General features: G+C 49.3%; 1 pseudogene; it reads right to left on the reverse strand.

Annotated features, from left to right (window-relative positions):
* Nucleotides 1–174: 174 nt before the first annotated feature.
* The window catches only part of LOC116369273 (exportin-1-like), a 33,322-nt pseudogene continuing 23,496 nt past the window's right edge, over nucleotides 175–10,000 (reverse strand).

A 10,000-nucleotide genomic window follows, 5' to 3' on the forward strand; every position in this document is an offset into this window, starting at 1 on the left:
GCTGGCCTGTCTGTTGGGGTTAAAGGTCATGTTGATGTTGTTGAGGATCTCGTCGCACGTGTGTGTGTGTGTGTGTGTGTGTGTACCTGTTGTGGTGCAGGTCACGCGTGTGTGTGTGTGTGGTGTGTGTGTTGTGTGTGTGGTGGTGTGTGTGTGTGTGTGTGTGTGTGGTGTGTACCTGCTGTGGCTGCAGGTCACAGATGATGGTGTTGATGTTGTTGAGGATCTCGTCGATGAAGGGCATCACCTCGCCCACCTGCACCTGGACAAAATGGCGACGGCACTTCTGGGCGATCTTGATGAAAGTGTCACCACGCCATATCCTGTACCCCATCATGGGTCTCTGAGAGGGGGAGGGAGGGGGTGAGACAGGTGGATAACACACACAACTCACCTCTGTACACCAGGCACACAGACAGTTAGTTAGTTCCCTCACCTCTGTACACCAGCCACAAAGACAGTTAGTTAGTTCCCTCACCTCTGTACACCAGGCACACAGACAGTTAGTTAGTTCTCTCACCTCTGTACACCAGGCACACAGACAGTTAGTTAGTTCTCTCACCTCTGCACACAGACAGTTAGTTAGTTCCCTCACCTCTGTACACCAGGCACACAGACAGTTAGTTAGTTCCCTCACCTCTGTACACCAGGCACACAGACAGTTAGTTAGTTCTCTCACCTCTGTACACAGACAGTTAGTTAGTTCTCTCACCTCTGTACACAGACAGTTAGTTAGTTCTCTCACCTCTGTACACCAGGCACACAGACAGTTAGTTAGTTCCCTCACCTCTGTACACCAGCCACAACAGACAGTAGTTAGTTCCCTCACCTCTGTACACCAGGCACACAGACAGTTAGTTAGTTCCCTCACCTCTGTACACCAGGCACACAGACAGTTAGTTAGTTCCCTCACCTCGGTACACCAGGCACACAGACAGAGTTAGTTAGTTCTCTCACCTCTGTACACCAGGCACACAGACAGTTAGTTAGTTCTCTCACCTCTGCACACAGACAGTTAGTTAGTTCCCTCACCTCTGTACACCAGGCACACAGACAGTTAGTTAGTTCTCTCACCTCTGTACACCAGGCACACAGACAGTTAGTTAGTTCTCTCACCTCTGTACACAGACAGTTAGTTAGTTCTCTCACCTCTGTACACAGACAGTTAGTTAGTTCTCTCACCTCTGTACACAGGCACACAGACAGTTAGTTAGTTCTCTCACCTCTGTACACCAGGCACACAGACAGTTAGTTAGTTCCTCACCTCTGTACACCAGTCATACAGACAGTTAGTTAGTTCTCTCACCTCTGCACACCAGGCACACAGACAGTTAGTTAGTTCTCTCACCTCTGTACACCAGGCACACAGACAGTTAGTTAGTTCCCTCACCGTGCACACAGACAGTTAGTTAGTTCCCTCACCGTGCACACAGACAGTTAGTTAGTTCCCTCACCGTGCACACAGACAGTTAGTTATTTCCCTCACCGTGCACACAGACAGTTAGTTAGTTCCCTCACCTCTGTACACCAGGCACACAGACAGTTAGTTAGTTCTCTCACCTCTGTACACCAGGCACACAGACAGTTAGTTAGTTCTCTCACCTCTGTACACAGACAGTTAGTTAGTTCTCTCACCTCTGTACACAGACAGTTAGTTAGTTCTCTCACCTCTGTACACCAGGCACACAGACAGTTAGTTAGTTCTCTCACCTCTGTACACCAGGCACACAGACAGTTAGTTAGTTCCCTCACCTCTGTACACCAGTCATACAGACAGTTAGTTAGTTCTCTCACCTCTGCACACCAGGCACACAGACAGTTAGTTAGTTCTCTCACCTCTGTACACCAGGCACACAGACAGTTAGTTAGTTCCCTCACCGTGCACACAGACAGTTAGTTAGTTCCCTCACCGTGCACACAGACAGTTAGTTAGTTCCCTCACCGTGCACACAGACAGTTAGTTATTTCCCTCACCGTGCACACAGACAGTTAGTTAGTTCTCTCACCGTGCACACAGACAGTTAGTTAGTTCTCTCACCTCTGTACACAGAAAGTTAGTTAGTTCTCTCACCCTCTGGACACAGACAGTTAGTTAGTTCTCTCACCGTGCACACAGACAGTTAGTTAGTTCCCTCACCGTGCACACAGACAGTTAGTTAGTTCCCTCACCGTGCACACAGACAGTTAGTTAGTTCTCTCACCGTGCACACAGACAGTTAGTTAGTTCTCTCACCAGGCACACAGACAGTTAGTTAGTTCTCTCACCAGGCACACAGACAGTTAGTTAGTTCCCTCACCTCTGCACACAGACAGTTAGTTAGTTCTCTCACCGTGCACACAGACAGTTAGTTAGTTCTCTCACCAGGCACACAGACAGTTAGTTAGTTCTCTCACCGTGCACACAGACAGTTAGTTAGTTCCCTCACCTCTGCACACAGACAGTTAGTTAGTTCTCTCACCGTGCACACAGACAGTTAGTTATTCTCTCACCTCTGACACAGGCACACAGACAGTTAGTTAGTTCTCTCACCAGGCACACAGACAGTTAGTTAGTTCTCTCACCGTGCACACAGACAGTTAGTTAGTTCTCTCACCTCTGGACACAGACAGTTAGTTAGTTCCCTCACCGTGCACACAGACAGTTAGTTAGTTCTCTCACCGTGCACACAGACAGTTAGTTAGTTTCTCTCACCTCTGTACACAGAAAGTTAGTTAGTTCTCTCACCTCTGTACACAGACAGTTAGTTAGTTCTCTCACCTCTGTACACAGACAGTTAGTTAGTTGTCTCACCTCTGGACACAGACAGTTAGTTAGTTCTCTCACCGTGCACACAGACAGTTAGTTAGTTCCCTCACCGTGCACACAGACAGTTAGTTAGTTCCTCACCGTGCACACAGACAGTTAGTTAGTTCCCTCACCGTGCACACAGACAGTTAGTTAGTTCCCTCACCGTGCACACAGACAGTTAGTTATTTCCTCACCCGTGCACACAGACAGTTAGTTAGTTCCCTCACCTCTGTACACCAGGCACACAGACAGTTAGTTAGTTCTCTCACCTCTGTACACCAGGCACACAGACAGTTAGTTAGTTCTCTCACCTCTGTACACAGACAGTTAGTTAGTTCTCTCACCTCTGTACACAGACAGTTAGTTAGTTCTCTCACCTCTGTACACCAGGCACACAGACAGTTAGTTAGTTCTCTCACCTCTGTACACCAGGCACACAGACAGTTAGTTAGTTCCCTCACCTCTGTAACACCAGTCATACAGACAGTTAGTTAGTTCTCTCACCTCTGCACACCAGGCACACAGACAGTTAGTTAGTTCTCTCACCTCTGTACACCAGGCACACAGACAGTTAGTTAGTTCCCTCACCGTGCACACAGACAGTTAGTTAGTTCCCTCACCGTGCACACAGACAGTTAGTTAGTTCCCTCACCGTGCACACAGACAGTTAGTTATTTCCCCTCACCGTGCACACAGACAGTTAGTTAGTTCTCTCACCGTGCACACAGACAGTTAGTTAGTTCTCACCTCTGTACACAGAAAGTTAGTTAGTTCTCTCACCTCTGGACACAGACAGTTAGTTAGTTCTCTCACCGTGCACACAGACAGTTAGTTAGTTCCCTCACCGTGCACACAGACAGTTAGTTAGTTCCCTCACCGTGCACACAGACAGTTAGTTAGTTCTCTCACCGTGCACACAGACAGTTAGTTAGTTCTCTCACCAGGCACACAGACAGTTAGTTAGTTCTCCTCACCAGGCACACAGACAGTTAGTTAGTTCCCTCACCTCTGCACACAGACAGTTAGTTAGTTCTCTCACCGTGCACACAGACAGTTAGTTAGTTCTCTCACCAGGCACACAGACAGTTAGTTAGTTCTCTCACCGTGCCACACAGACAGTTAGTTAGTTTCCCTCACCTCTGCACACAGACAGTTAGTTAGTTCTTCTCTCACCGTGCACACAGACAGTTAGTTAGTTCTCTCACCTCTGGACACCAGGCACACAGACAGTTAGTTAGTTCTCTCACCAGGCACACAGACAGTTAGTTAGTTCTCTCACCGTGCACACAGACAGTTAGTTAGTTCTCTCACCTCTGGACACAGACAGTTAGTTAGTTCCCTCACCGTGCACACAGACAGTTAGTTAGTTCTCTCACCCGTGCACACAGACAGTTAGTTAGTTCTCTCACCTCTGTACACAGAAAGTTAGTTAGTTCTCTCACCTCTGTACACAGACAGTTAGTTAGTTCTCTCACCTCTGTACACAGACAGTTAGTTAGTTGTCTCACCTCTGGACACAGACAGTTAGTTAGTTCTCTCACCGTGCACACAGACAGTTAGTTAGTTCCCTCACCGTGCACACAGACAGTTAGTTAGTTCCCTCACCGTGCACACAGACAGTTAGTTAGTTCTCTCACCGTGCACACAGACAGTTAGTTAGTTCTCTCACCAGGCACACAGACAGTTAGTTAGTTCTCTCACCGTGCACACAGACAGTTAGTTAGTTCCCTCACCTCTGCACACAGACAGTTAGTTAGTCTCTCACCGTGCACACAGACAGTTAGTTAGTTCTCTCACCTCTGGACACCAGGCACACAGACAGTTAGTTAGTTCTCTCACCAGGCACACAGACAGTTAGTTAGTTCTCTCACCGTGCACACAGACAGTTAGTTAGTTCTCTCACCTCTGGACACAGACAGTTAGTTAGTTCCCTCACCCGTGCACACAGACAGTTAGTTAGTTCCCTCACCGTGCACACAGACAGTTAGTTAGTTCCCTCACCGTGCATGAACTCAAAGAGTTTATTGACGACGGTCTTGAGGAACTTCCAGTGGCTCTGAGGAAGCGAGGGTACTGGCCCACGATGTACATGATGTTGGAGGCAATGATGGCCTTATTATCCTTTCCCCTCTTCTGTTCACATAGAACCAGCAGATCCTACACACACACACACACACACACACACACACACACACACACACACACACACACACACACACACACACACACACACAAGTTAGACAGATGGATAACAGAGAGCCTTTGGACAATAGATGAGCTGTATGTTCATCCTTGAGGCCCAGTGTGTCCAGAGAGGCAGCACATCTTTCCCTCCTGCATCTCTGTCACATTGTCCATCAGCTCAACTAATATCCACCAATCAAACTCCCATTCTCCTCCTTCTCCTAAAGAGAAAGATGCTGCTCAACATTCTCCTAAAGAGAAAGATGCTGCTCAACATTCTCCTAAAGAGAAAGATGCTGCTCAACATTCTCCTGAAGAGAAAGATGCTGCTCAACATTCCCTAAAGAGAAAGATGCTGTTCAACATTCTCCTAAAGAGAAAGATGCTGCTCAACATTCTCCTAAAGAGAAAGATGCTGCTCAACATTCTCCTAAAGAGAAAGATGCTGCTCAACATTCTCCTAAAAAGCCCAGAAAGATGCTGCTCAACATTCTCCTAAAGAGAAAGATGCTGCTCAACATTCTCCTAAAGAGAAAGATGCTGCTCAACATTCTCCTAAAGAGAAAGATGCTGCTCAACATTCTAAAGAGAAAGATGCTGCTCAACATTCTAAAGAGAAAGATGCTGCTCAACATTCTCCTAAAGCCTTCTGGTCATCAACCCTCTACATGAATCCCATTTACTCTCTCCGTTATACCATTATACTTGTCCCTAGGTGGCCTCCGTACCTTGATGACGGTGACCAGGAACCTCTTCTCGTCCTCTTCGTGCATGGCTCCACTGATGGACCCTATAGCCCAGCACAGTGTGTTGAGGTTCTTCCAGGACCACTCTGTACCATTCACCTGGTTATGAAGCTTCTCTGTCATTATCGCTCCGTGTCTGCATAGTCCAGATGGGTCAGGTACACTAGAGAGAGAGAGAGAGAGACGAGAGAGAGAGAGAGAGAGAGAGAGAGAGACAGAGAGAGAGAGAGACAGACAGAGAGAGAGAGACAGAGAGAAGAGAGAGAGAGAGAGAGAGAGAGAGAGAGAGAGAGACGATCACAGAGAGTTTAGAGTGTAGATCAAGTTAATAAGACTAGGGTCCTTATTGAATATGTAGTGGTGCTGTACAGTGATGTGATGTCCACAAAGGAAACTGACAATCAGTCTAAATGTAGAAAGTCACACATAACTACTCCACCTGCTATATCTGCTTCCTGCACTCATTAAGCGTCACCCCCCCCCCCCACACACACACACGTGTGACGTACCCAGTGTCTCTCTCATGTTCTTGTAGAGGTTGATGGAGTCTGTGTCCTTCATGAACTCTCGTACCACCTCTCCCTGGTCGTTCTCCACCACCAGCACCTCCTCCGGCTTGGCCATGCGGCTCACCATCAGCAGACGCACCTGTTACCAACATCAACAGCCGTCAAGACACACAGAGAGAAACACAGACACACAGAGAGAAACACAGACACACAGTGAGAGACACAGACACACAGAGAGAAACACAGACACAGAGAGAGACACAGACACACAGAGAGAAACACAGACACACAGAGAGAAACACAGACACACAGAGAGAGACACAGACACACAGAGAGAGAGAGACACAGACACACAGAGAGAGAGAGAGACACAGACACACAGAGAGAGAGAGAGAGACAGACACACAGAGAGAGAGAGAGAGACAGACACACAGAGAGAGAGAGAGAGAGAGACACAGACACACAGAGAGAGAGAGACACACAGACACACAGAGAGAGAGAGACACAGACACACAGAGAGAGAGAGAGACAGACACAGAGAGAGAGAGAGAGACAGACACAGAGAGAGAGAGAGAGAGAGAGAGACACAGAGAGAGAGAGAGACACAGACACAGAGAGAGAGAGAGAGAGACAGACACACACTGACTACACACACACACACACACACACACTTCATGCCAACAAATTCTCTGGACCACACACTCTTGACCATGTGCCAACAAATTATCTCAATCTCCGCTCGCTCTCACATACACACTGTGACCCCCAGAGAGCAAGAGTGTGTGTGTGTGTCTGTCTGTCAGCCAGTCTCCCAGTCAGTCCGGACTGTCCGTCTGTCTGTCTGGTCACCTTGGAGAGTACAGGCAGGTAGAGCTGTCTGCGAGGAGGGACATCAAAGTGTTGTGATCCAGACAGCAGGGGGGAGGTGGAGGTGGAGAAGGGACTCTCCCTGTAAAGCTCTGCAGCCAGATGGTTCCAGTACTCCAGACAGATCTTAAAGATCTCTGTCTCCTCCACCTCAGACACCAGCAGCATGTAGTGGAGAGCCTGGACGAGAGGAGAGGAGGAGGAGAGAGGAGTAGGAGGATAGAGAGAGGGGGAGGGTGAGAGAGAGAGAGGAGGAGAGGAAGGGGGAGAGAGAGAGAGGAGGAGAGTTGAGAGAGAGAGAGGAGGAGAGGAAGGGGGAGAGAGAGAGAGGAGGAGAGTTGAGAGAGAGAGAGAGAGAGAGAGAGAGAGACAGTGAAAGAGAGAGAGACAGTGAAAGAGAGAGAGAGAGAGAGAGAGAGAGAGAGAGACAGTGAAAGAGAGAGAGACAGTGAAAGAGAGAGAGAGACAGGAGAGGAGGAGGAGAGGGGGAGGAGGAGAGAGAGGAGGAGAGGAGGAGGAGAGGAGGTGGGGAGAGAGAGGAGTAGAGAGGGGGGAGGAGAGGAGGGGGAGGAGAGAGAGAGGGGGAGGGTGAGAGAGAGAGAGAGAGGAGGAGAGGAAGGGGAGAGAGAGAGAGGAGGAGAGTTGAGAGAGAGAGAGGAGGAGAGGAAGGGGGAGAGAGAGAGAGGAGGAGAGTTGAGAGAGAGAGAGAGAGAGAGAGACAGTGAAAGAGACAGTGAAAGAGAGAGAGACAGTGAAAGAGAGAGAGAGACAGTGAAAGAGAGAGAGAGACAGTGAAAGAGAGAGAGAGACAGTGAAAGAGAGAGAGAGACAGTGAAAGAGAGAGAGAGACAGTGAAAGAGAGAGAGAGAGAGAGAGAGAGACAGTGAAGAGAGAGAGAGAGAGAGACAGTTGAAAGAGAGAGAGACAGTGAAAGAGAGAGAGAGACAGTGAAAGAAGAGAGAGACAGTGAGAGAGAGAGAGAGGAGGAGGTGGGGGGAGGGGAGAGGAAGGGGGAGGAGGGAGGGGGTTACTGTTTAATTTGAAGGATCTGTTTGTATATTTAGTGGTTTTCATAACAGCCTCCTGAGTTTCCAACCTCACCTGCATTAACTTGACCTAATAGTTGTAAAGAAACCCAGGATGTAACCATGTCCTCTTCTCCACCATGTCCCACCCAGTCCCAGGATGTAACCATGTCCTCTTCTCCACCATGTCCCACCCAGTCCCAGGATGTAACCATGTCCTCTTCTCCACTATGTCCCACCCAGTCCCAGGATGTAACCATGTCCTCTTCTCCACTATGTCCCACCCAGTCCCAGGATGTAACCATGTCCTCTTCTCCACATGTCCCACCCAGTCCCCAGGATGTAACCATGTCCTCTTCTCCACTATGTCCACCCAGTCCCAGGATGTAACCATGTCCTCTCTCCACAGTCCCCACCCAGTTCCCAGGATGTAACCATGTCCTCTCTCGGCACTATGTCCTCCAGTCCAGATGTAACCATGTCCTCTTCTCCACTATGTCCCACCCAGTCCCAGGATGTAACAGTTCCCACCCAGTCCCAGGCATGTAACCATGTCCTCTTCTCCACTATGTCCCCACCCAGTCCCAGGATGTAACCATGTCCCACCCAGTCCCAGGATGTAACCATGTCCTCTTCTCCACTATGTCCACCCAGTCCCAGGATGTAACCATGTCCTCTTCTCCACCATGTCCACCAGTCCCAGGATGTAACCATGTCTCTACTTTCCACTATGTCCACCCAGTCCAGGATGTAACCATGTCCTCTTCTCCACTATGTCCCACCCAGTCCCAGGATGTAACCATGTCCTCTTCTCCACCTATGTCCCACCAGTCCCAGGATGTAACCATGTCCTCTTCTCCACTATGTCCCACCCAGTCCCAGGATGTAACCATGTCCTCTTCTCCACTATGTCCCACCCAGTCCCAGGATGTAACCATGTCCTCTTCTCCACTATGTCCCACCCAGTCCCAGGATGTACCATGTCCTCTTCTCCACTATGTCCCACCCGTCCCAGGATGTAACCATGTCCTCTTCTCCACTATGTCCCCACCCAGTCCCAGGATGTAACCATGTCCTCTTCTCCACTATGTCCCACCCAGTCCCAGGATGTAACCATGTCCTCTTCTCCACTATGTCCCACCCAGTCCCAGGATGTAACCATGTCCTCTTCTCCACTATGTCCCACCCAGTCCCAGGATGTAACCATGTCCTCTTCTCCACTATGTCCCACCCAGTCCCAGGATGTAACCATGTCCTCTTCTCCACTATGTCCCACCCAGTCCCAGGATGTAACCATGTCCCTCTTCTCCACTATGTCCCACCCAGTCCCAGGATGTAACCATGTCCTCTTCTCCACTATGTCCCACCCAGTCCCAGGATGTAACCATGTCCTCTTCTCCACTATGTCCCACCCAGTCCCAGGATGTAACCATGTCCTCTTCTTCCACTATGTCCCACCCAGTCCCAGGATGTAACCATGTCCTCTTCTCCACTATGTCCCACCCAGTCCCAGGATGTAACCATGTCCTCTTCTCCACTATGTCCCACCCAGTCCCAGGATGTAACCATGTCCTCTTCTCCACTATGTCCCACCCAGTCCAGGATGTAACCATGTCCTCTTCTCCACTATGTCCCACCCAGTCCCAGGATGTAACCATGTCCTCTTCTCCACTATGTCCCACCCAGTCCAGGATGTAACCATGTCCTCTTCTCCACCTATGTCCCACCCAGTCCCAGGATGTAACCATGTCCTCTTCTCCACTATGTCCCACCCAGTCCCAGGATGTAACCATGTCCTCTTCTTCCACTATGTCCCACCCAGTCCCAGGATGTAACCATGTCCTCTTCTCCACTATGTCCCACCCAGTCCCAGGATGTAAC

Source organism: Oncorhynchus kisutch, unplaced genomic scaffold (assembly GCF_002021735.2).
Source record: "Oncorhynchus kisutch isolate 150728-3 unplaced genomic scaffold, Okis_V2 scaffold2114, whole genome shotgun sequence".
Classification (NCBI taxonomy): domain Eukaryota; kingdom Metazoa; phylum Chordata; class Actinopteri; order Salmoniformes; family Salmonidae; genus Oncorhynchus; species Oncorhynchus kisutch.